The sequence below is a fragment of the Callionymus lyra genome, chromosome 15, assembly GCF_982586985.1.
Source record: "Callionymus lyra chromosome 15, fCalLyr1.hap1.1, whole genome shotgun sequence".
NCBI lineage: Eukaryota > Metazoa > Chordata > Actinopteri > Syngnathiformes > Callionymidae > Callionymus > Callionymus lyra.
In genome coordinates this window covers 4,682,175-4,708,995 of record NC_141832.1, presented here as the reverse complement: position 1 = coordinate 4,708,995, position 26,821 = coordinate 4,682,175, and the positions used below count along the sequence as shown (strand labels likewise).

Below are 26,821 nucleotides of genomic sequence, written 5' to 3'. Positions count from 1 at the left end.
ACATGTATAAACATTACCTAGAGATACACATGTAAAAACATTACTTAGAGATACACATGTAAAAACATTACTTAGAGATACACATGTAAAAACATTAACTAGAGATACACATGTAAAAACATTACTTAGAGATACACATGTAAAAACATTAACTAGAGATACACATGTAAAACATTACCTAGAGTTACACATGTAAAAACATTACTTAGAGATACACATGTAAAACATTACCTAGAGTTACACATGTAAAAACATTAACTAGAGATACACATGTAAAACATTACCTAGAGTTACACATGTATAAACATTACCTAGAGATACACATGTAAAACATTACCTAGAGATACACATGTAAAACATTACCTAGAGATACACATGTATAAACATTACCTAGAGATACACATGTATAAACATTACCTAGAGATACACATGTAAAAACATTACCTAGAGATACACATGTATAAACATTACCTAGAGATACACATGTAAAAACATTACTTAGAGGTACACATGTAAAAACATTACTTAGAGATACACATGTATAAACATTACCTAGAGATACACATGTAAAAACATTACATAGAGATACACATGTAAAACAAGACCTAGAGATACACATGTAAAAACATTACCTAGAGATACACATGTAAAACATTACCTAGAGATACACATGTAAAACATTACCTAGAGATACACATGTATAAACATTACCTAGAGATACACATGTTAAAAACATTACCTAGAGATACACATGTAAAACAAGACCTAGAGATACACATGTAAAACATTACCTAGAGATACACATGTAAAACATTACCTAGAGATACACATGTAAAAACATGTACCTAGAGATACACATGTTAAAAACATTACCTAGAGATACACATGTAAAAACATTACCTAGAGATACACATGTAAAACATTACCTAGAGATACACATGTATAAACATTACCTAGAGATACACATGTAAAAACATTAACTAGAGATACACATGTAAAACATTACCTATAGATACACATGTAAAAACATTACCTAGAGATACACATGTATAAACCTTACCTAGAGATACACATGTATAAACATTACCTAGAGATACACATGTAAAAACATTACCTAGAGATACCAACACGTCCTCACACCCAAGGCGTCAACCGTGCTACGCCGTGCAATGTCCCCCTGGCGTCACTAAGGTAACGTTACAGGGGGGACAAAAACGTCGGTATATGCCTACCCCGGTCACCCAGTAATATACAGAGCACCCCCTGACGTCAAATTCAAACAACCCTGATTACATTTGACGCGTCGCCCACCTCTTCGTTGCCATGGTAACGTGACGTGACGTGTCGCTCTTCTCCTTTAGCTACCGTAATTCTACAACTATGAAGCGCACTTGAAATGTTTAATGTCAACAGTGCGACTCTAACCCCGATTGTGCTTTACGACCTCAAACCACTTTAAGGAGGTACAGAGTGAATATAAATCGGTAAAAATGCTTAATTTTAATTTTTTGAAGCTTGGATTGTTCACGCATCGCGGAAGTCAAGAGGCTCTCGCGGATTAATACATGCTTAAAAGGTCCTGTAAAAGTAAGTAAGTAAGTAAGTAATATTTATTTATATAGCGCTTTTCGAGACCAGGGTCACAAAGCGCTTAAACAATCAAAACAATACTCAAAAAAGTACATACTTTAAAGATCAAGATAATACTGAGAACAACACAGGAGTTCGAGAAATTCAAGGAAAAGCCTGAACAAATAGAAACGTCTTAAGATGTTTCTTAAAGGAGTCAGTAGACTCCATCAAGCGCAAAGAGAGAGAAGATCGTTCCAAAGCTTAGGAGCAACAGCCTGAAAAGATTTCTCTCCTCTGGTCCTGAGCCGTGTGCGTGGAACCATAAGTAGATTCTGATCCACAGACCTCAGAGCCCGAGCTGGGGTGTAAGGCTGGATCAGATCAGTGATGATCAAGGAGGAGCCTGACCATGAATAGATCTGAAAGTAAGAACCAGAATTTTAAGTTGATCCTGAAAGAAACTGGAAGCCAGTGAAGAGTTTTAAGGACCGGAGAGATGTGAGTTCTTCTACTTGAGCGGGTCAGAATTCTCGCTGCAGAGTTCTGAATCAACTGCAGACGAGACAACTCCTTCTTGTTAAGACATGAAAACAAACTGTTACAATAGTCCAGACGAGAAGAAACAAACGCATGGATTACAAGCTCCAGATCATGTTGTGACAACATTTTCCTAAGTTTAGAAAAGTGACTATATTGTATATTTTTAGGTGTTTCAACTCCATAATGTTGACATTGTTTTATGAATGAGTAAAATAAAGTCTGTGCTATTTCGCTTGATCCTCTTTATAATCCGGTGCGCTTTCCTATGAAAATAGAAGCTTTCATTGAGATTGCGTTTATGGACATATGTTTTCTTTTTATTTAGCTGCGATTATAAGCGTCTACGTGACGTTTGTCAACATTAATCGCGATCCTGCAGGGGTGACGTCACACATGCTAATCAACTGATCCTGCAGCGGTGACGTCACACCACAGGAATAAAATGAGATATTGTGCTTGTTTGTTTAAAAGCGCCATGAATACAATTGTAGATGTGTGCTTGTATAAAGACCGAATTAAGTTTAGTTTAAATTTAGCGTCAGCTAAAAAGTTTTCAAATTGCCGCATACGCAACTTCCGGATGATGACGTCACACTTGTTTACAAAGATCGATCGCATTTTATCCTCACGTTTGTGCATAACTTAACCAGGTGCGCGTCACTCGTCTATTGAGGTAAGATATCATTATTGCTTTAAGACTCAGAAATAATGTTTCATTGCGTGTAATGTAACTTTCTGTGGTGCGTTAACACGAGAGCTAGTTCGCTAAAACTTAGCTTTTTAAATTATAATGTAACTCACGCACGTATTTTTTTTGTTATTTTGAAGGACGAAAATATATTTATATTCCAATAAAAAGTTTTCTATATTGGTGGGTCATGGTAGGCGATTTATTTTATTAATATTCAAGATGTTGATTTCATTTATCACTTCCGCATATTAATACAGATAACATATTTATTGTATTTAAGTATATAAGTATACGTTTATTTTAACCCTTTTGGATGAGGGATTTGATCTGTTGTTGTTTTCTTTAAATGAAAGAATATATATAAAATAATAATGAAAAGTATTTTAAATTCCAGCATAAAGAGGTAAACCAGATGGAAACACAATCAAACAATGGATGAAGGAAACATGGAGAGCTTATCTCTGAATGATCACGTATACTTGCTTGTATTTATTGATTTATTATATTTAAAAGGGAGCACTAGAATGTTTTTGTTTTTGCATGGAAGTGACCTGCAAGAACTGCCCAGAACTCCAGACCTGCTTGACATGAAACATTTCTCTCTGTGGTTCCTGGCAAATGATTTCAAATGTGAAGTAAGTGAGTAATATTTGTAACATAGTGAACACAAACTTGTAAACCTACAGCACATCCCATCATGGAAATAATCTAAAATGCAATGTTATGTTCTTTTCTAGGTGAGATGGAGTGCTGCATATCAGGTGCTGGACTAACCATCGGAGGTGGAAGGGGTCAACATGTCAAAAGCAGGTGAGATGTTACATCATACACACTTTGGTCATTAAAATAGTCATGTTTGGTAATAATGATCAATACATTTCTGTGGCAGGACGCACTGACATGCTGACGCTTATGGTCAAGGTTTTCTGGCTTCTGTTGTTGGAAACACTCGGTCGTGCCTGTCAAGGTGGAAGGTACACTAGACTGAGTCTTTTTCAATAGATTTTACACTTCAAATGATCAGAATCAAACGATTTCATTAATACAATATTTTCCAGGTTCTGTTGACTTTCGGACAAAGAGGATTCGACGTTGTTATGGCAGTAAGGAGACGGCAGGAAGTGAAAGATTCTTGAGAAGGAGATGAACCACCTATGGAATTCTCTGTCAAGTCGTTGTGATTCCCTGAAAGAGTTGTCTCGCATGGCAGCGTCACAGCAAGGTAAGAGTTTATTTAGCAAGTGAAGAACAGAAGTACAGCTGATCATTCTTATTGTCTTATTCTTTTAAGATGCACCATGGGCTTGACTGGTGAGGCTTTGAAGGATCTTCAGAGCCTTTGAGGAGCAGCAGCAAGTCAGCATGACGTCACTCGAACCATGACTCGGACCAGAAACTACTACACACAAGTCTTCGATGAGGACGAGTCCATCAACGTCGTGCAGATTCACTCTGATGGTTACTCGTGACATTTGTGACGATCTGTGAACATTTGTTTGATATGAAACCTGTAATAAAGCACAATTTGACATAATTTTGAATAATGCTCGCATAGTATTCATCCCAACATGATCAATGCAGTTGTAACTTCAGAGATGCCTATAATTGATACCAATGAATGCTTAAAAAATTTAAATAAAGTTTTTATGATAACAGTTCATATCTCTTATTATGACAGGTTGATAAAAAGCATCTCATGTACAATATTCATATTGGAGTTAATAGCTTGTCCAGTGTCAAAAGTTAAAAGTTAACTACTATTGGGAATAATTACATCTATAATCACATGTAATCAATAATATGTATTGCATAAGTACAAACATAATCATACATTGGTAATCAATAACATGTACATTAATTGTGTCATGCTCATTTTCAGACCCCCAGGGGCCGCTGGGAATGAACTGGGGCCAAAAACGTGGTTTTCATGACTGTTGCTCTTTTGCTCTTATGTGACCTCTGTGACCCTCAGACATATGAAACTTGGTCTGCCTGACATCTGACACCTCTAAAATCATATGCTCGTGGAACCATAATGATAACTCCTCCCAAACCGGAAGTAGCTTCAGGAAGCACCTAGAAAAACGCCCTTGAAAACATGTGTACATATGGAACATGAAGAACCTCTAAAAGTTTCAGATCATTTAAATTAACAATGGTCGATTTATAGAGCTTCAAAGTCCAGATTTCTCCAAGTTTCCCATGATACCATGGGGCACAGGAAGTTCATAGCAACATCAAACCACCACAGTTCAACTCAGAATGGAGTCTAGAATAACATATCCAAATATCAGCTCTGAGGTCTGAGTAGAAAAAAAGTTCCCAAATCCATTCCTGGAAAATCAGGTCTCGTCATTCTGTCACACTCAGAGACCATCTTGACAGAAGAATGACAACCTCTCCCTCATTTTTGCACCAATGGACACCAGATTTCTTACATAGATACTAGGGGACCGTCAGACTCTGTAAATTAAATTTTATCTTACTAGCTTCACATGGGCCCACGTGACAGTCTCTTGAAGTTATAGAATTAACCCTTTCATGTCCAACAGGCCACAATAGCCAAAATAGGTCAATAGGTCAGAGATTTCTAAAGCTACTTAAACCAAAATTTACATGTTTGATATTTAGTTCATTGTGAACACACACACTAATTTTCAGACCTCCAGGGGCCTCGGACCAGAAACAGGAGGCAAAAAGCACATTTTTTCACAACAGTTGCTATTTTGCTCTAATTTGACCTCTGTGACCCTCAGCCATATGAAACTTGGTCTGTGTGACCTCTGACACCTGCAAAATCATATGCTGGTAGAACCATAATGATAATCCCTCCCAAACCGGAAGTAGCTTCAGGAAGCACCTAGAAAAACACCCTTGAACATATATGTGTACAAATGGAACATGAAGAACCTCTAAAAGTTTCAGATCATTTAAATTAACAATGGTCGATTTATAGAGCTTCAAAGTCCAGATTTCTCCAAGTTTCCCATGATACCATGGGGCACAGGAAGTTCATAGCAACATCAAACCACCACAGCTCAACTCAGAATGGAGTCTAGAATAACATATCCAAATATCAGCTCTGAGGTCTGGTTAGAAAAAAAGTTGCCTAAGTCCATTCCTGAAGGATCAGGGTCTGCATATTCTGTTACACTTAGAGACCATCTTGACAGAAGAATGACAACCTCTCCCTCATTTTTGGACTCATTGAACCACACTTCTCACAGGATAGTAGGAGACCATCTGAATGTGTCATATAAATATCAGCTTTACAACGGCCTTCATGCCTCTTGAAGTTAGAGAATTAACCCTTTGATGTAGTACAGGCCACTACAAACAAATGAATCATGTTGGTGTGTGTAGTTTTCTGATAGTATAACAGCAGTCCTGAGTCACCTATCAATAACATAAATATGTATATTATAAAGTTCAAACATGTACTGTGGGTCTCACAAAGCTTTTAGACGTGCCGTCTTCTATTTCATAGTTTGAGTGTAATTTACAAATAGCTCTTCAGTTGCTATTTTAAACGATGATGATTACTGATGATTTAAATCAATTTTTTACTGTTACCCAGATCACATGGAATGACAACATTATGAAAGTTATTGCAAGTGTGGTGATTTCAAGAAAGCAGTGGTTTATCTCTATTTATATCTTAAATATCTCCACTGTGTTTTGCTGCATGTTTGTTTGTTTATGTTTGTATTTTGTTTATGTACTTTGGGTGTTGATGGTTAATATTGAGTAGTGAAGGGTTAGGTATAGATGAGCTTATGCTTCATCCTTCTTAATTTGGACCTGTTGGGTAAATATTATTGTTTTGACTATAATTATTGTTTGACTAATGTCATTGGTTTTGTTTGTTTGTCTTAAGTTTACTTTCTTATGCAACATGTTTCAAATAAAGCATTAATTAATTCATGATTCATTAACATATGATGTCTGCTTTGTCTGAATATTGTTCATGTTGAACTCTATGTCGATCTCAAACACATTTTAACACTTTTAACACATTACCTGCACTGATGATGAATACTATGGGATGTTATTCAAAATGAAATCAAATTGTGCTTTATTACAGGTTTCATATCAAACAATTGTTCACAGATCGTCACAAATGTCACGAGTAACCATCAGAGTGAATCTGCATGACGTTGATGGTCTTTCCTCATCGAAGACTTGTGTGTAGTAGTTTCTGGTCCGAGTCATGGATCGAGTGACGTCATGCTGACTTGCTGCTGCTCATCAAAGGCTCTGAAGATCCTTCAAAGCCTCACCAGTCAAGCCCATGGTGCATCTTAAAAGAATAGGACAATAAGAATGAGCAGCTGTACTTCTGTTCTTCACTTGCTAAATAAACTCTTACCTTGCTGTGACGCTGCCATGCGAGACAACTCTTTCAGGGAATCACAACGACTTGACAGAGTCCAGAGGTGGTTCATCTCCTTCTCAAGAATCTTACACTTCCTGCTGTCTCCTTACTGCCATAATAACGTTGAATGCTCTTTGTCTGAAAGTCAACAGAACCTGGAAAACATTGTATTAATGAAGTCGTATAATTCTGATCATTTGAAGTGTAAAATCTATTGAAAAAGACTCTTCAGTCTAGTGTACCTTCCACCTTGACGGGCACGACCAAGTGTTTCCAACAACAGAAGCCAGAAAACCTTGACCATAAGCGTCAGCATGTCAGTGCGTCCTGCCACAGAAATGTATTGATCATTATTACCAAACATGACTATTTTAATGACCAAAGTGTGTATGATGTAACCATCTCACCTGCTTTTGACATGTTGACCCCTTCCACCTCCGATGGTTAGTCCAGCACCTGATATGCAGCACTCCATCTCACCTAGAAAAGAACATAGAATTGCATTTTAGATTATTTCCATGATGGGATGTGCTGTAGGTTTACAAGTTTGTGTTCACTATGTTACAAATATTACTCACTTACTTCACATTTGAAATCATTTGTCAGGAACCACAGAGAGAAAGGTTTCATGTCAAGCAGGTCTGGAGTTCTGGGCAGTTCTTGCAGGTCACTTCCATGCAAAAACAAAACAAAAACATACTAGTGCTCCCTTTTAAATATAATAAATCAATAAATATAAGCAAGTATACTTGATCATTCAGAGATAAGCTCTCCAAGTTTCCTTCATCCATTGTTTGATTGTGTTTCCATCTGGTTTACCTATTTATGCTGGAATTTAAAATATGTTTCATTATAATTTTATATATATTCTTTCATTTAAAGAAAACAACAAAAGAATAATAAATAAAAAGTATAATTTAAAAAGCTAAGTGTTAGCGAACTAGCTCTCGTGTTAACGCACCACAGAAAGTTACATTACACGTAATGAAACCTTATTTCTGAGTCGACTTAAAGCAATAATGATATCTTACCTCAATAGACGAATGACGCGCACCTGGTTCCGTCAAGTTACTGAACAAACGTGTGGACAAAATGCTATCGATCTTTGTCAACAAGCGTGACGTCATCATCCGGCGTTTGGACGCGTGTGTGACGTCACCTCTGCAGGATCGCGATTACTGTTGACAAACGTCACGTAGACGCTCAATAAACTAAAGCTAAATAAAAAGAAAACATATGTCCATAAATGCAATCTCAATGAAAGATTCTATTTTCATAGAAAAGCACCGGATTATAAAGAATAAGCATGTATTAATCCGCGAGAGCCTCTTGACTTCCGCGATGCGTGAACAATCCAAGCTTCAAAAAATTAAAATTAAGCATTTTTACCGATTTATATTCACTCTGTACCTCCTTAAAGTGGTTTGAGGTCGGTAAGCAAAATCGGGGTTAGAATCGCACTGTTGACATTAAACATTTCAAGTGCGCTTCATAGTTGTAGTATTACGGTAGCCAAAGGAAAGCAGGGGGGTGCTCTGTATATTACTGGGTGACCCGGGTCGGCAAATACCGCCCTTTTTGTCCTCCCTGTAGCGTTGCCTTATTGACGCCAGGGGGACATTGCACGGCGTAGGACGGTGTGACGCCTTGGGTGTGAGGACGTGTTGGTTTATCAAACACGTCCTCACACCCGAGGCGTCATACCGTCCTACGGCGTGCAATTCCCCCCAGGCGTCACTAGAGTGACGTTAGAGGGGGGACAAAAACGTCGGTTTTAGCCTACCCGGGTCACCCAGTATTATACCGACGTCGGGGATTAGGGTAACATTTGACGCGTTGCCCAACTATTGTTGCCATGGTAACGTGGCGTCACACTGTTGTCATTTGGCTACCGTAATTCTAAAACTATGAAGCGCACTTGAAATGTTTAATGTTCTACCCCCGATTGTCCTGTAAAAGTGAATATATTGTATATTTTTAGGTGTTTCAACTTCATAATGTTGACATTGTTTTATGAATGAGAAAAATAAAGTCTGGATGAGCTATTAGTGTAAATAAAGTATTTTAATTTAGTTTAGTGAATTGTATAATAAAGTATTAAATGATTTAATATTAAAAAATAAACCTTTAAATAAATAAAGTATTAAATGATTGAATATTAAAAAATAAAACTTTAAAAATGATTAAATGATTAAATATTAAAAAATGAACCTTTAAATAAAGTATTGAATGATTGGATATTAAAAAATAAACCTGTCAAGTCCAACTCTTGTTCAGGTTCAAAGGACACAAGAAAAACTCAAATGTTTAATTCAATCACTTCTATTTTCTTTATTGTCAGTAATTAGGTTGTAAACCTATAAAGATAAACAAACCATTTTAATTATCCATTTAAATTAAACATTCTAAATTCATTTTAAATTCACTTAAACATTCAAACATGTTGAATTCATTCAAACAATAACATTTTAAATTCATTTAAACATTTGAATATTTTAAATTCATTTAAACATCTTAAATATTTTAAATGAATCAACAAGCACTAAATCTAATTTCTTGAATTTTCCAAACTCAGTTCCTTAACTAATATTTAAAGCAGTTAAACATCCATTCGAACATCTCAGAAGCATTCAATCAATACACAATCAAAGTAAAGAAAACATTTCACCGACCATTGGCGTCTTTGGACTGAAGCCATTGTTGTGAACTTGGAGCGTCTTCTCTCTCTGACTGACTGACTGACTGAGACCCTCCATTACCTCACAGTTCACAGGTGCTGCTCATTAGTGACAATGACTGAAGCAGCTGCTGCTGGTGCACTCTGGGAAATGTGGTTCTTTCACACACTGAGATCCAGCTGAACGATTGAATATTAAAAAATTAACCTTTAAATAAAGTATTAAATGATTGAATATTAAAAAATAAACCTTTAAATAAAGTATTAAATGATTGAATATTTATAAATAAACCTTTAGATAAATAAAGTATTAAATGATTGAATATTTATAAATAAACCTTTAAATAAAGTATTAACTGATTGAATATTAAAAAATAAACCTTTAAATAAATAAAGTATTAAATGATTGAATATTAAAAAATAAACCCTTAAATAAATAAAGTATTAAATGATTAAATATTAAAAAAGAAACCTTTAAATAAAGTATTAAATGATTCAATATTAAAAAATAAACCTTTAAAAATGATTAAATGATTAAATATTAAAAAATGAACCTTTAAATAAAGTATTGAATGATTGGATATTAAAAAATAAACCTGTCAAGTCCAACTCTTGTTCAGGTTCAAAGGACACAAGAAAAACTCAAATGTTTAATTCAATCACTTCTATTTTCTTTATTGTCAGTAATTAGGTTGTAAACCTATAAAGATAAACAAACCATTTTAATTATCCATTTAAATTAAACATTCTAAATTCATTTTAAATTCACTTAAACATTCAAACATGTTGAATTCATTCAAACAATAACATTTTAAATTCATTTAAACATTTGAATATTTTAAATTCATTTAAACATCTTAAATATTGTAAATGAATCAACAAGCACTAAATCTAATTTCTTGAATTTTCCGAACTCAAATGAAATGTTATTTTATCAAAACCCATTGATCACAAAATCCATATAATGCTGCAATGTGTTCCTTAACTAATATTAAACGCAGTTAAACATCCATTCGAACATCTCAGAAGCATTCAATCAATACACAATCAAAGTAAAGAAAACATTTCACCGACCATTGGCGTCTTTGGACTGAAGCCATTGTTGTGAACTTGGAGCGTCTTCTCTCTCTGACTGACTGACTGACTGAGACCCTCCATTACCTCACAGTTCACAGGTGTTGCTCATTAGTGACAATGACTGAAGCAGCTGCTGCTGGTGCACTCTGGGAAATGTGGTTCTTTCACACACTGAGATTCAGCTGAACGATTGAATATTAAACAATTAAACTTTAAATAAAGTATTAAATGACTCAATATTAAAAATTAAACCTTTAAATAAATAATGTAAAATGATTCAATATTAAAAATTAAACCTTTAAATAAATAAAGTATTAAATGATTCAATATAAAAAAGAAACCTTTAAATAAATAAAGTATTAAATGATTAAATATTAAAAAGAAACCTTTAAATAAAGTATTAAATGATTCAATATTAAAAAATAAACCTTTGGATAAAGTATTAAATGATTCAATATAAAAAAGAAACCTTTAAATAAATAAAGTATTAAATGATTAAATATTAAAATATAAACCTTTAGATAAAGTATTAAATGATTCAATATGAAAAAGAAACCTTTAAATAAATAAAGTATTAAATGATTAAGAATTAAAAAAGAAACCTTTAAATAAAGTATTGATGATATTAATGATTCAATGTTAAAAAATAAACTTTTGAGTTCCGGTGACGCCATGACACAGGCAACAGTGTAGAACTTCAGCTCCGTCATTAAAACTAAGAAAACTAACTAAACTGAATTTGCTCGTCAAAAAAGACACGAACAACATCAACCTCATTCAGAGGAAAGGGAACGAGTCGACAAGACAAATTGGACAAGAACTTGAAAATAACATGATATCGCTGACGAGCCGGAGTCGAGGCTAATGGCGGAGCTAACCAGCCTCCGTGAAGAGAGAAGGCCAGAGTCACACCAGACTCTGACTGAACTGGAGACTTCACTTCAAGAACTCAAGTTATCAAGCAGCTGGAGGAGCGACAACACAAACACAATAAGTTGTGGTGAAGAGACACAGAAGCTACACGGACAAACCTTCCTTATCTTCTGAACGAGAAGCGAGCCTGACAGCCCGGAATGAGTAAAATAGGTCGCGAAGAAAAAATCTCCGGATATATCAAGTTCCAGAAGGAGCTGAGGGTGAGAACATGAAGAGTTTTCTGCAACAAATGTTGAAGTCGACCATTAACTACCACCATTAACTTTCAAATGAAGAGAGCGACTCTGACGCTGCACCGAGTTCGATAGTGGTGAGGTTTCTGGACTTCTCTAGCAAAGGTTTCTGGACTTCTCTAGCAAAGGTTTCTGGACTTCTCTAGCAAAGGTTTCTGGACTTCTCTACCAAAGGTTTCTGGACTTCTCTAGCAAAGGTTTCCGGACTTCTCTAGCAAAGGTTTCTGGACTTCTCTACCAAAGGTTTCTGGACTTCTCTACCGAAGGTTACTGGACTTCTCTAGCAAAGGTTTCTGGACTTCTCTAGCAAAGGTTTCTGGACTTCTCTAGCAAAGGTTTCTGGACTTCTCTACCAAAGGTTACTGGACTTCTCTAGCAAAGGTTTCTGGACTTCTCTACCAAAGGTTTCTGGACTTCTCTACCAAAGGTTTCTGGACTTCCCTTGCAAAGGTTACTGGACTTCTCTAGCAAAGGTTTCTGGACTTCTCTACCAAAGGTTACTGGACTTCTCTACCAAAGTTTTCTGGACTTCTCTACCAAAGGTTTCTGGACTTCTCTACCAAAGGTTTCTGGACTTCTCTACCAAAGGTTTCTGGACTTCTCTAGCAAAGGTTTCTGGACTTCTCTACCAAAGGTTTCTGGACTTCTCTACCAAAGGTTTCTGGACTTCTCTACCAAAAGTTTCTGGACTTCTCTACCAAAGGTTTCTGGACTTCTCTAGCAAAGGTTTCTGGACTTCTCTAGCAAATGTTTCTGGACTTCTCTACCAAAGGTTACTGGACTTCTCTAGCAAAGGTTTCTGGACTTCTCTTCCAAAGGTTTCTGGACTTCTCTAGCAAAGGTTTCTGGACTTCTCTAGCAAAGGTTTCTGGACTTCTCTAGCAAAGGTTACTGGACTTCTCTACCAAAAGTTTCTGGACTTCTCTACCAAAGGTTTCTGGACTTCTCTAGCAAAGGTTTCTGGACTTCTCTACCAAAGGTTTCTGGACTTCTCTACCAAAGGTTTCTGGACTTCTCTACCAAAAGTTTCTGGACTTCTCTACCAAAGGTTTCTGGACTTCTCTAGCAAAGATTTCTGGACTTCTCTAGCAAAGGTTTCTGGACTTCTCTACCAAAGGTTACTGGACTTCTCTAGCAAAGGTTTCTGGACTTCTCTTCCAAAGGTTTCTGGACTTCTCTAGCAAAGGTTTCTGGACTTCTCTACCAAAGGTTACTGGACTTCTCTACCAAAAGTTTCTGGACTTCTCTACCAAAGGTTTCTGGACTTCTCTACCAAAAGTTTCTGGACTTCTCTACCAAAGGTTTCTGGACTTCTCTACCGAAGGTTTCTGGACTTCTCTACCAAAAGTTTCTGGACTTCTCTACCAAAGGTTTCTGGACTTCTCTACCAAAGGTTTCTGGACTTATCTACCAAAAGTTTCTGGACTTCTCTACCAAAAGTTTCTGGACTTCTCTACCAAAGGTTTCTGGACTTCTCTACCAAAAGTTTCTGGACTTCTCTACCAAAGGTTTCTGGACTTCTCTACCAAAGGTTTCTGGACTTCTCTACCAAAGGTTTCTGGACTTCTCTACCAAAGGTTTCTGGACTTCTCTTAATGATTCAATATTAAAAAATAAACCTTTAAATAAGGTATTAAATGATTCAATATTAAAAAATAAACCTTTATATAAAGTATTAAATGGGCTTCCGGGAGAACACCGATGTGATGGCAGCGTGGTGAAGAAGCTCTCAATAGAACCTGATAAATTTACTAAATAACCACAGAAATTTCTAAAGATTTTACATTTTAATCAAAGGGGGCAAGAATTCTTCCGTGATTTGGACCCGAAAGACAAGTGTCTCAAAGGACAGCGAAAACACCTGTAGCGGCGCAGACAACGAAGCTAACGAACCAACATGGCCGACATGGATCTCATCCTGCAAGAACTGAGAGGTTCCGACAGGAGAGTAAAACTCAATTTCAATCATTAAAAGAAGATGTTGAAGCTCAAGACAAGGATGGAAGAGGCATAGGGACGGATTGTGACGGCAGAAGAAAGGCTTCAGAACATCGAGGAAGTTGCTACAGAGATGCTAAAGCTACACGCGAGAGTCGAGGAGAAGATGGTGGACTTGGAAAGCCGATCTAGAAGGGAAAATATACGGATCTATGGCGTTCCGGAGGAGGCTGAGGAGTCATCCTCCATGATAACATTTCTGGAGAACTTGCTTCTGACGGACTTGGGACGACAGAGAGCGGAGCTGAGGATGGAGAGAGCGACGCTGGACCTCAGCTGCCCGACAGCAAGACCTCCATCGTCGTCAAGTTTCTGAGTTTCACTACGAAAGAATCGATTCTTCGCAAGGTGTGGCAGAGCAGAGGATTCTCCTGGAAATCTAACCAAATCAACATGGTTCATGATTATCCTCCAGCCATCATCAAACAGCGGCGCGAGTCTGCAGAAGTGCGCAAAGTTCTGAAGGAAAACCAAGTTCAATTTCAGACTCTCTTCCCGGCCAGACTACGAGTGAAATACAAAGACGGAACCAGAACCTACAGTGGAGGAAGCAACGGAGGATATGAGAAAACGATTCGACGTCACACTGGTCAGACCAGAGTCACTGAGACACTTCCACGTCAGGATCAGAGCTACAAGGAGAAACTTTCAGAAGATCCTCACCTGCTCCGCCCATCAACTGACTCTCCATCAGCGGTTTGTGACACGAATATTATTATTATTCATTCATAATTAACATCATCGGAAGGAAAACGCAGGAGAATTGAAAAGGTTAGTTTGAGACTCTTGCTTTAAGTCATGGTGCCTCACACCTAAGGGCCCCCTGCGGATTGGGATGGGGGGGTTTCCCTTCAAGCCACCTAATGTGGCTGAACAGGGTCAGTTCCTGAGACCCCTCCTTTGGGAGTCACTCAAATGGTTTATTAAGTTGAATGTATTATTGAGTTTGTTTGTTTTTTCTGGCTTTGTTTATTCGTTTTTTGAGGGGGGGAGGGAGCTTTGAACCAGTTTTGTGAAATTGTTGGAAAAGGACACCAGTAATGGATAAAAGATCAATAAATATTGTGTCGTTTAACATTAACGGCGTATTCAACCCAGTTAAGAGGGCGAAGATATTGTCAAAACTTAAAATTCACGTTGCTTTCTTACAAGAAACACATCTTGATGACACAGAACATGGTAAACTGAATAAATCAGGATTTAAACACGTCTATTTTGCTTCTCATAGTTCAGGAAGAAGGAGGGGAGTGTGATCCTCATAGATAACAGTAAATTACCAGCACATTTCAGAGTATAAAGATAATGAAGGTAGATTTATAATAATTACAGGTAAAGTTGAAGAGGAATTGGTGAGCTTCTTTAACGTGTATGTTCCACCTGGAGCGACTGGTTATTTAAACGTTTACTTGAAATAATGACAACAAAAAGCCAAAGGATGTTGATTTGTGGGCGACTTCATTATTCGACTTAACCCCAAAATGGACTAATCTAATGGCAAGTCAGACACAAGAAACATCAACAAAATGTTCAACAATATTATGGAAGAAGTGGGAATTATTGATACTTGGAGAGAGTTGAACTCAAAAAACCAAGAATATACACATTACTCAGCAGCTCATAATGTTTACTCTCGCATTGACTATTTCTTCATGCTTAAAACGGATCAAAGGGTAAATAAGTGTGAAATAGGCCCCAGTAGTGTTTCCGACCACGGTCCGGTCTACATGACGGTTGGTCTGGGAAAAAGCGTAGATCTACAGTCTGGAGACTAAATTCAAACATTCTAAATAGCCACGCTATTAAAGATAAACTGAAAGCTGAAATTGAAGACTATTTAGAATTAAATGATAACAAGGAAGTATCACCACCTATATTATGGGATGCTCTTAAGGCTGTGTTGAGGGGTAAAATAATTTCTATCTCTTCATATGAGAAGAAACTTAGACAAAAAGAACTTATGGAACTAGAAGACAAACTGAGGACAACTCAAAGGAAACACTCCCAGTCCTTAGATGATGACACTAAATTGAAAGTCCAAAAATTAAGAAAAGAAATAGATGAAATAAATATACAGGAAATACAAAAAAAACTACTTTTCACCAAGCAAAAATACTACGAGGCTGGTGGAAAATCTATGAGGCTCCTGTCCTACAAGTTGAGAAAACAGCAAGCTGACCGGTCTATACACAAAAGTGGAAACTAATCAACAAAACATTCAGAAATGTTTCTTCAAATTTTATGAAAAGCTCTATTCTCAACCTGAAACAGCTAATGTCCACCAGATTGACAAATTCTTATCCCAAATTGAGCTTCCAAAGGTTAACAATGAACAAAACGAAAAATTAACATCAAAAATCACAGAAGATGAACTTCGATCAGCAATTAAAAGATTAAAAGGAGGGAAATCCCCCGACAGATGGATTTACCTCCGAGTGGTACAAAATAATGCAAGATCAACTAATTACTACACTCCTGAGAACATTTAACTGGGTTTTAGAACATAAAGTTGTACCTCATGGAGCGAAGCGATCATATCTGTCATTCCCAAAGAAGGGAAAGATACTATGGAATGTGGGAATTATCGTCCAGTGAGTGTTTTGAACATTGATTATAAACTGTTCACCTCCATACTTACAAGAAGAATTGAACCAATCTTACCGAAATTAATTCATGAGGATCAGACAGGCTTTGTTGGAAATAGACAAACTCAAGATAGCATCAGGAGAGCATTACACATTATAAGACAAGCTGGGAATCAAAACTTGGAAACGTTGTTACTGAGTCTGGACGCAGAAAAGGCGTTCGACTCGGTAAGTTGGTCATTTTTATATAAAGTTTTATCAAAATTTGGATTTCATGAAACTATAATTGATACTTTTGCAGCATTGTACAAAAAACCAACGGCTAGAATTTAGATGAATGGAGATTTAACCAAATCATTTGTTGTGGAGAGAGGAACAAGACTGTTGTGCGTCACCACTTTTGTTTGCCATTTTCATAGAACCTCTGGGTCAATGGATCAGGCAGAGGGCAGAAATCCAAGGGGTCATGATGTCCACGGGGGAGCAAAAGCTTGCGTTGTTTGCTGATGATTTACTGTTGACCATAACACAACCTACTCAGACACTCCCCAAAGTGATGGAGATGTAATCAGCTACAAAATTAATCATGCCACCTAGGGGATTCTTGAGGTGCTTTTTCCTCAGATTTTGTGCCCAATAAAAGGGACGGCAGATTTAAGACTTGGATCTTAAAAGGTATAACTGATTATCAATCATTTATTCACAAAGGGAATTTTCAGAGTTTTGAAAACCTTCAGAAAAAACACGGTTTAGAAAAAAAAGAATTTTTACAGATACTTACAAGTCAGAAATTATTTTAATCAAAATTTGAAAAAGCCAATTGATGCATGTGAAAAAGGATTACTACAGATTTTTATTTCATTATTGGAGGCAAATAATAGCAATAAAATAGTATCTAAATTGTACAAAGGAATTCTACAATCTAAACAAGAGAACACAGGATATATAAGGCAGTGATGGGAAAAGGATGGAGATATGTATCAATCACAAATGAGAGCTGGGAAAAAAATTGTCATCTACAATGGTTTTCAACAAGATCAAATACATGGCGGGAGTTCTGTTGGAAGAATATTATTCGATTTTTTAATCACACCTGTTCAAAAAAACACGGATGAAGCATGTTGGAGACTTTGCGGGTATAATGGAGCAAATCACTGGCATGTCTTTTGCAGCTGCAGTGGAATCAAAACTTTTTGGACAGAGATCCACAGCCATATTAACAACATTTTTGGTGTGAATCTTCCCTGTAAAGGTGAAAACATGTACCTGGTGACCTACCAACCGAAAACTGGAACAATGGAGACAAGAATTTTTTTTTTCATATTGTTGGCAGCGAGTAAAAAATGTATCACGAGGAAGTGGTTCCAAGTTGAACCACGACAGAACTGGATAGACATCATTTACGACATCTATAAAATGGAGAAGTTATCCTTTGACCTCCAAACAGAAATGGACAAGTTCTACAGGATGTGGAACAAATGGGCAGAATATGTCAAACCAACTAGAAGTGATTTCGTTTAAGGAGATATGTCATTTTATTTTCCATTCTGTCTGTTTAGATGCATTTACTTTCTTTTTCTTACTCTTGAAAAATATATGTATTTTGTAAATTTTATGTAATTTGTTTTTCATTACTATTACTTTGTATTTCATCTTTCTTTTCAATCTGTACTTTATACTTGCATGTACTATTTTGTTCTGAAAAAATTAAAATTAAAAATTAAAAAAAAAAAAGAAATGGTGGATCTTTAATGTAGAATATTCAGGTTAACGCCTCTAGTCACTTGTACATGTAGGATTGGTCAGTAACTGTAAACACTTGATTCTAAGATGGCCTGTTGTGTCTTTCAGTGTGAGTTCTCACACAGGTGTCCACAGACTTGTTGGGAATCTTGGATTGTTTAATCTTTCTGTGTGTGTGACCTGACCTGTGGATGTGAACCTGAGTAGTTTGAGTTTAGTTTAAGTGAATGCAATGCAAGACAATGATTATTTAATATGAATTAAATATGAAAGATTATCAGTTAATCAAGTCACTATTTGAAATGTGTGTTAAATCATCTAGATTACAGTAAAGTTGTCATTTCCTTACAGTTAAAAAAAAAAACATGTTTGTTTGTGAGCACAAACTCTTCTGGAGGGGGAGCGTTGACGGATAAGGTCAAAGGTCAAACTCTGGGACTCGATCCAACATGGCTACCGAGTGCTGCGGGACAGACTCCGGGTTCTCAACTGTCCCTCTCTCCCGTCCAGGTCACACAACAACAAGTCTCTGCTGCTTAGACTCGTAGCCAACCGGTCCGACTCTCGTAGGGACCTTCTTGTCGGGGACCGGACCTCCCGGCCTATATTGAAGTAAAGATTTTGTTGAATATATATTGATATAGAGCCAGTATCCACTTCTTTGAAAAACTTCTTTAGCGAGGTAAAAAGGAAGGAGCAGCCCCGTTTTCGGCGACCATGGATGTCGGCTCGTCTGGTGAGCGTTGTTGACGTACTCCCCCGTCAACAGTGCATCATTGAGCTCGTCCTGAAACATAGGAAAGAGATGAACAGCATCGCATTCTCTGGACAAAGCAGAAACAATACATTCCTCAATAATTTTTTCTCAGTAATGGAATGACACAGCAGCAACCTAGTGCTAGGACTCCAGAAACAGTCAGTAGGGTAGTACCTACAGACATAATTACCCCCTTACATTTACCAAATAGATCAGACAGATAGTCAGACACAGGATTGCTTATACCTGATTCACGAGCTGTTTTCTCCGCCAATAATCTTAACTCATTCAACGCAATCTGGACAGAGCCCCCTTCAGCAGTGTTGTTCGGCAGAACCGTGCAACAAGAATCACCAAACATTTAACACACACCCCCTTTATTAGCCAGTAAGTAAGTAAGTAGTAAGTAAGTCATTCTTATTTGTATAGCGCTTTTCTAGACCAAGGTCACAAAGCGCTTAAACAATCAAAACAATATTCAATAAAGTATATACTTTAAAGATCAAGATAAAACTGATAACACAACAGGAGCTCCAGAAAATCAAGGAAAAGCCTGAACAAATAGAAACTTCTTAAGATGTTTCTTAAAGGAGTCAGTAGATCCATCAAGCGCAAAGAGAGAGAAGATTGTTCCAGAGCTTAGGAGCAACAGCCTGAAAATATTTCTCTCCTCTGGTTCTGAACCGTGTGCGTGGAACCATAAGTAGATTCTGATCCACAGACCTCAGAGCCCGAGCTGGGGTGTAAGGCTGGATCAGATCAGTGATGTAAGGAGGAGCCTGACCATGAATAGCTCTGAAAGTAAGAACCAGCATTTTAAAGTTGATCCTAAAAGTAACATGTCTTAAGCAAGCCGATTCTGATAAGTCATAAGAGAATTCTGGTAAAGCTCATCGGTTAAACCTTGAATTGCATTCCGGGTGAGATTCTGCAACATCTGAATATTAAAATGGAGAAAATTGATTCTGTTGATATTCTTATTGACAGTGACCCAAACAAAGATAGACTCAAATCCTGATAGTATCTCATTAGCCATTTTGTACTCTTCAAGCACCCCCCTAGGTACCCCAATAGCGTCATAGTAAGTGATACCTCCTTCTGAAAGATCTAAATCTACATCAGGAGGAATAGTACTGTCAGACACAACGCCATACAATAAATCTAGAGCGTGGCAGTTTCGGGGATTCTCAGTCATCATCAAAGCCAGCATACAGAAAAATCCAGCCGGATCATCTATATGATGCAAAGGAGCAGGTGTGGTGTACAACGTTGGTCTAGCCCGAGAACACATTATGCAGTCATATTTCTTATATTGTTTAGCAGTTAGATGGATCCATTTTAACCACATGTTTTCTTCATAATATCCTGTTTCGGTTGCCATAATATTCATTATATCTAATTTAGAAGTGCGTTTCTTAGTTACATCCAGGAAGAATATACCTATTGGATCATTTACATTTTCCCAGCTTCCTAAACCATACAGTCCAGTGTCTTTGAGTTCAGGGGATGAAAGATGAACAGAAAGAGGATTACATCGATTTTTAACACAATTTGGTTGGGCCGTCATTTTAGTTATTGAGATTCTTTGGGCCAGTGGATTGAGATCAGTTGAATGACAATTCCATCTGGAGGGGCCAGTGTTAGCAACAACACTCTTTCAGGATGAACAAAGTGAATCGGTATTAGATCGAATAATGTTTATGATGCATTCACGGGTGGTACATTTTGCAACAGACCTGCTGAGGTTGCAAAGTGAATCAATCTTACAATTAGGATGCCAGACCAGACAGAGATACTTTGGGTTTGGTCGCCAAATGGCATTGTTTGTGCGGTATCCACAATCGGCAACAGAACAGTAGTCAATTTGAAATGTCAGATCCTTTCCTTCCTTGGTGTTGTAGATAGGAGCATAGTTTGGGGCCTGACGCTTTTATCTTGCAGACAAATTCATGGGCTTGGCCAATACTACAGATTTTGTTTTGATCTGGGCTGTAGCAGAATCAGTGGCCTTAGTGAATGTATCTGAGATAGAGAAATTTGTTTCCAGTATGAGTATCAGAATTATTATTTTAGCTAAAATTCTGAACATTCTTGGTCTCTTTAAGGGATGCCAGGTCTTTTGGCTGTTGTCTGACATATTGCTTTTAGGTCAGATCTGATATCAGAGAGGGATCTTTTGGGATCCTCAGCTTTTGCACAGTGGCTGAGATGTATCCAATTGGAGGGCTTTCCCTCCTTCAAAACCTTAATGGAATGAGTTTTGGCTTCCAACACTTCAAACGGACCCTTCCACTTTGGAAGACTCCAGTGAACTCTAAAGGGTTTCTGCCAGATCCAATCCCCTGGCTTCAGTTGTAGATCTCCTTCCTCCAGGTCCCTCTGAAGGATTTCCGGCACCTGGTGAGTGAGAGCTTGTGCAATCTTATTCAAGGCAGAGATATAATCTGAAAGATCAACTCTAATGTCTTCAAGGGAACCGTCCGGTTCTCTAAACGGACCAGATGTGCTAGGTCCAGGCATCAACCGTCCGGTCAATACCTCATGAGGGGAGAGACCTAAATTCTCGTTAGGGCAAGATCTCATTGCCATCATCGCTAATGGCAATGGATCAAGCCACTTCAGTTTAGTCCCCACACACTGTTTTGCCAACATCCTCTTGAGTGTCCCATTGGCTCACTCAACCAGACCTTGCGAAGCAGGATGATACTCAGAACCAAAACTATGTTTGATGCCAAAGAAGTCTTCCACTGTTTTCAAGTCTTTGTTAGAAAAGTGTGTACCATTATCAGACCTAATGCGCCTAGGAAGGCCAAACCAAGGCATCAACCACTTAATCACTTCCGCTGCCAATTTAGTTCTAGTGGGAACAGCCTCAACCCACCTAGAAAACACATCCACACACACCAGTAGGTATCTCAAACCTTTTACCCTGTTGTCAAGTCCCATGTCTGTGAAGTCAATAACAATCTCCTTCCATGGACCACTAGGGGGCGGAAATGAACCCATCCCCACTTTGAGGGTAGCTCTAGGATTGTACTGTTGACATGCCTGACACTCCAAAACAGTCAGTTTAGCCATCATTCAAATAGGGACGCCACCAGAACCTTTCAATTTTCGACATCATTTTCTTGTTGGAAACATGACCAAGATGATGACTCTCTTGCCACAAACTCGTTAGTAGAACCGCTGGAGCAATAAGTCTCCCATCACTATGCCTCCAGAGTTTACCCACTTTCACAGCACCTCTGTTCAACCAAAAAGATTTTTCTTCAGGACTGGCTGAAGATTTCAACTTTTCAACTGTTTCTTCAGAAATGGCGGAAGAAACCTCCCCCTGAAGGACCGGTAAAGCAACCATCAAATTAGCACGATAGCTAGCCGCTAGCTTAGCGGCCTTGTTAGCTTCAGCATTACCTTTAGAAACCACAGAAGTCCCTGATTGATGACCTTTGCATTTCAATACTGCAACCTCACGTGGTGATGATAAACCCATCAAAAAGTCATTCATTTCAGAGAGATGTTTAATTGGAGCCACTGTGGCTGTAACAAACCCTTTCCTCTTCCAATGAGGAAGATCAATATAGACAGCATGATGCTGAGTCAGTATAGATATTAGCAGTTTTTCCAGAGGCCAAAAAAAAAGAATACATTATTTCCTGTGGCTCCACCCATTCATTCCTGTAGACCCTCTGCAATGGCTGCTCAAAATCCTGACCCCTATGAAGAAGCTAAAGCTGCATTATCACGCCACTGTGTCACAGATTTTGATACAGATTTGAATACATCAAAGACAATGGTAAAACAATGTCCTCAGATAAACAATCAGATGATATCTGATATTCAAGCTCCACTTGTCACCATGGTTTCTGGGATGCTTGATTTGGTTAGCACTAATGACAGAAACCGAAACCTGAGAAAGTGGTTGAAAGCCGAATTCCAAGACGCAGAGTTGACTGAGGAAATGCCAAATCAGGATCCGACAAGAAATATACGTGCCCAAATGTCAGCTGCAAATACTTGTAGTACTCCCGCAGGTAAGGCTGAGCAAGCCTCAAGGGACCAGCTATGTGAGTTAATCCCACCTGTTGCATTTAGTTCGCTTCACATGACTGCACATGATGGTTCTCCAACTGCAAAATCGGAAGCATGTGACTTTGTTGAAGGTGATCCTGAAAATGAAGATTTTCTGGCGCCAGTAGTTACCCAACCTCCTAGAGGTGCAAAGTCTAAGACTCGAATAAGCCGAAACGTGAATATAATTTACGATCACTAAAAGAGTATGCAAGGAACCCTTCCTGTGGTACTCCTCAAATGCCCATGGTTTCTTTTCCTAACAATCCTACACAAGCCCTATACTCTCCTTACACTCGTAAGGATTTGCAGTCAATAGTGGAGAATATGCCTCCACTCTCTCAGGGAGGTGCACCTTGGACTCGTAGCATTGAACATCACACTATGGGCGACAAACTGTGTATGAGAGATTTCCGCATCATCACTTCCAGGGCTGCTGGCGCAACGGCTGCAGCTAATATTGAACAGGAAGCAAATACTCAAGACGTCAATCCTGACGATCCTTTCGAAGTATCACCGCGTGGCTGTGTATAATGCTATCAGACGACAGTTTCCTGTCTGCTTCACTTCTGCTTCACAACTTTCTAATCTGCCACCGAAGCCAATGGAGGAACCTGGAGAGTACATACACCGGTGTCTCCAGATGTGGCAAGACTTAACTGGAGCTGAACCTCGCCATGATCAGTCCACCCGAATAGTGTTCCGCATGAATATGTGTTTACTATGTTGCTTTCTCACCAAATGTAATCTTTGTGTGGCACTATAGGGATGATAGTTTAGCATGCTTAGTTTATAATCAGATTCGCGATTATTTTGAAATCAGACTTGTCTTTGTTTTAAGCATCATTATTTCATGATGCAATCAGGGGGAATGTAAGGAAATGACAACTTTACTGTAATCAATCATCTAGATTTAACACACATTTCAAATAGTCACTTGATTAACTGATAATCTTACATATTTAATTCATGTTAAATAATCATGGTCTTGCATTGCATTCACTTAAACTAAACTCAAACTACTCAGGTTCACATCCACAGGTCAGGTCACACACACAGAAAGATTAAACAATCCCAGATTCCCAGCAAGTCTCTGGACACCTGTGTGAGAACTCACACTGAAAGACACAACAGGCCAGCAAGTCGCTGGGAACAGTTTCTCTCTCTAGAAAACAACAACCTTTGGTAAATTTCCACTACGACCACGTGCGACGGCCATCTTAGAATCAAGTGTTTACAGTTACTGACCAATCCTACATTCACAATTGACTAGAGGCGTTAACCTGAATATTCTACTATAAAGATCCACCGTTTTGTGAGATCTTTGCGTTCTGGCATTCGAAGACGTCTGCGATAGATATCTCTGCTTGCTAGCGCCCATGATCACGTAAGTTCTTATCTCTGACTTTTGCATAATTCACTAAACAAGCATTTTTTCTCTTGAACTCAATACTGCGTCTGTCTTTCTTATCCACCACCACGTACGAGACTGGGGAGGGGTCAGTGTTCCTTGGAACAGAGAAACCCCTAACAGTACACACCAGGAAAGCTGTGTCACAACGTTGGTTTATAAAAAGGTGTTTTTTTTCCCGGTTTTTACAACTTCTCATTCTGATAACATTTCCTTGAGTTCACAGTCATTTTTTTCAACTTTATTGAATGAAAAAAAAATGTTGAGTTTTTTTCTGGACTTTTCAAATTTCTGTAACATTTTAGTCTTTAAGCATTTTTTCCTCCTGTTTTTAGAGACATTTTGTTACATTGTTATTCCTTTACAGACTTCAAACTTCAGAAACTCACAATTTCTCCAACATTTATTCGTGGTCACATGGTCTGCTGGGACTTGAACTTAAGTATTTGAGTCTTTTTCACGTATTTTTCTAGACATTTTTTCAACGTTTTCAATGATAAACCTTAACTCTTTTATTATTATTATTCTCTTAAGACGTTAATTGTTGGTCTTATTAATATATGTTTTCACCTGATCCATTAGTACATGAACTTGGCTCTTTTTTCTTGTTACTTTTTCGATTGAAAAAAATGTTTTTTAATTATTGTTGTTTTTGTTATTACTGCTTTTATTGTATTACTATTTACATATTCATCTTGTTATTTTGATTATATTTTAGTATTTATTATTGTTTTAATGATTGTTGTTTTATTAATACTCAAATAGCCAATCATTATTATTGATTTTATCGTATTATTGTTTTATTATTTTATTTATCTATTATAATATGGTATTCATTATTGTTTTATTATTTTATTTATCTATTATAATATGGTATTCATTATTGTTTTATTATTTTATTTATCTATTATAATATGGTATTCATTATTGTTTTATTATTTTATTTATCTATTATAATATGGCATTCATTTTTGTTTTATTATTTTATTTATCTATTATAATATGGTATTCATTTTTGTTTTATTATTTTATTTATCTATTATAATATGGTATTCATTATTGTTTTATTATTTTATTTATCTATTATAATATGGTATTCATTACTGTTTTATTATTATATTTATCTATTATAATATGGTATTCATTATTTTTTATTATTTTATTTATCTATTATAATATGGTATTCATTATTGTTTTATTTATATATTATAATATGGTATTCATTATTGTTTTTATTTTTTTTTTTATCTATTATAATATGGTATTCATTATTGTTTTATTTATATATTATAATATGGTATTCATTATTGTTTTATTTATATATTATAATATGTTTTTCATTATTGTTTTATTATTTAATTTATCTATTATAATATGGTATTCATCATTGTTTTATTATTTTATTTATCTATTATAATATGGTATTCATTATTGTTTTATTATTTTATTTATATATTATAATATGGCATTAATTATTGTTTTATTATTATATGTATCTATTATAATATGGTATTTATTATTGTTTTATTTATATATTATAATATGGTATTCATTATTGATTTATTATTTTATTATCTATTATATGGTATTCATCATTGTTTTATTTATATATTATAATATGTTATTCATTATTGTTTTATTATTTAATTTATCTATTATAATATGGTATTCATCATTGTTTTATTATTTTATTTATCTATTATAATATGGTATTCATTATTGTTTTATTATTTTATTCATATATTATAATATGGCATTCATTATTGTTTCATTATTATATGTATCTATTATATTATGGTATTTATTATTGTTTTATTTATATATTATAATATGGTATTCATTATTGTTTTATTATTTTATTATCTATTATAATATGGTATTCATCATTGTTTTATTATTTTATTTATCTATTATAATATGGTATTCATTATTGTTTTATTATTTTATGAATCTAATATAATATTGTTATGTCTCGTGTGTCTTTCTTGGTGTTTCCTGTTTTTATTTTGAAACCTGCTCCCTTCTGTGTCTGAGTTCCCTTTCCGGTCCCTCCCCCTGCTGATTGTTATTGTCTTCACCTGTCTTGTTTCCTGCAGCTGCCAGTGATTGCTGGCAGCCTTCATAGTCTGCTCACTCCCCCTCAGTCTTTGTCGGTAGG

The 26,821-nt window shown here is 36.7% G+C and overlaps 1 long non-coding RNA gene across 1 annotated transcript; it reads left to right on the top strand.

Moving 5' to 3' along the window:
* The first annotated feature begins 3,322 nt into the window (after positions 1 to 3,322).
* LOC148064552 (uncharacterized) lies at positions 3,323 to 4,381 on the top strand. Its single transcript, XR_015713452.1, has 4 exons — positions 3,323 to 3,438; positions 3,541 to 3,777; positions 3,862 to 4,025; positions 4,095 to 4,381. It is a non-coding gene; the product is annotated as an uncharacterized LOC148064552 (long non-coding RNA).
* Positions 4,382 to 26,821: the final 22,440 nt, after the last annotated feature.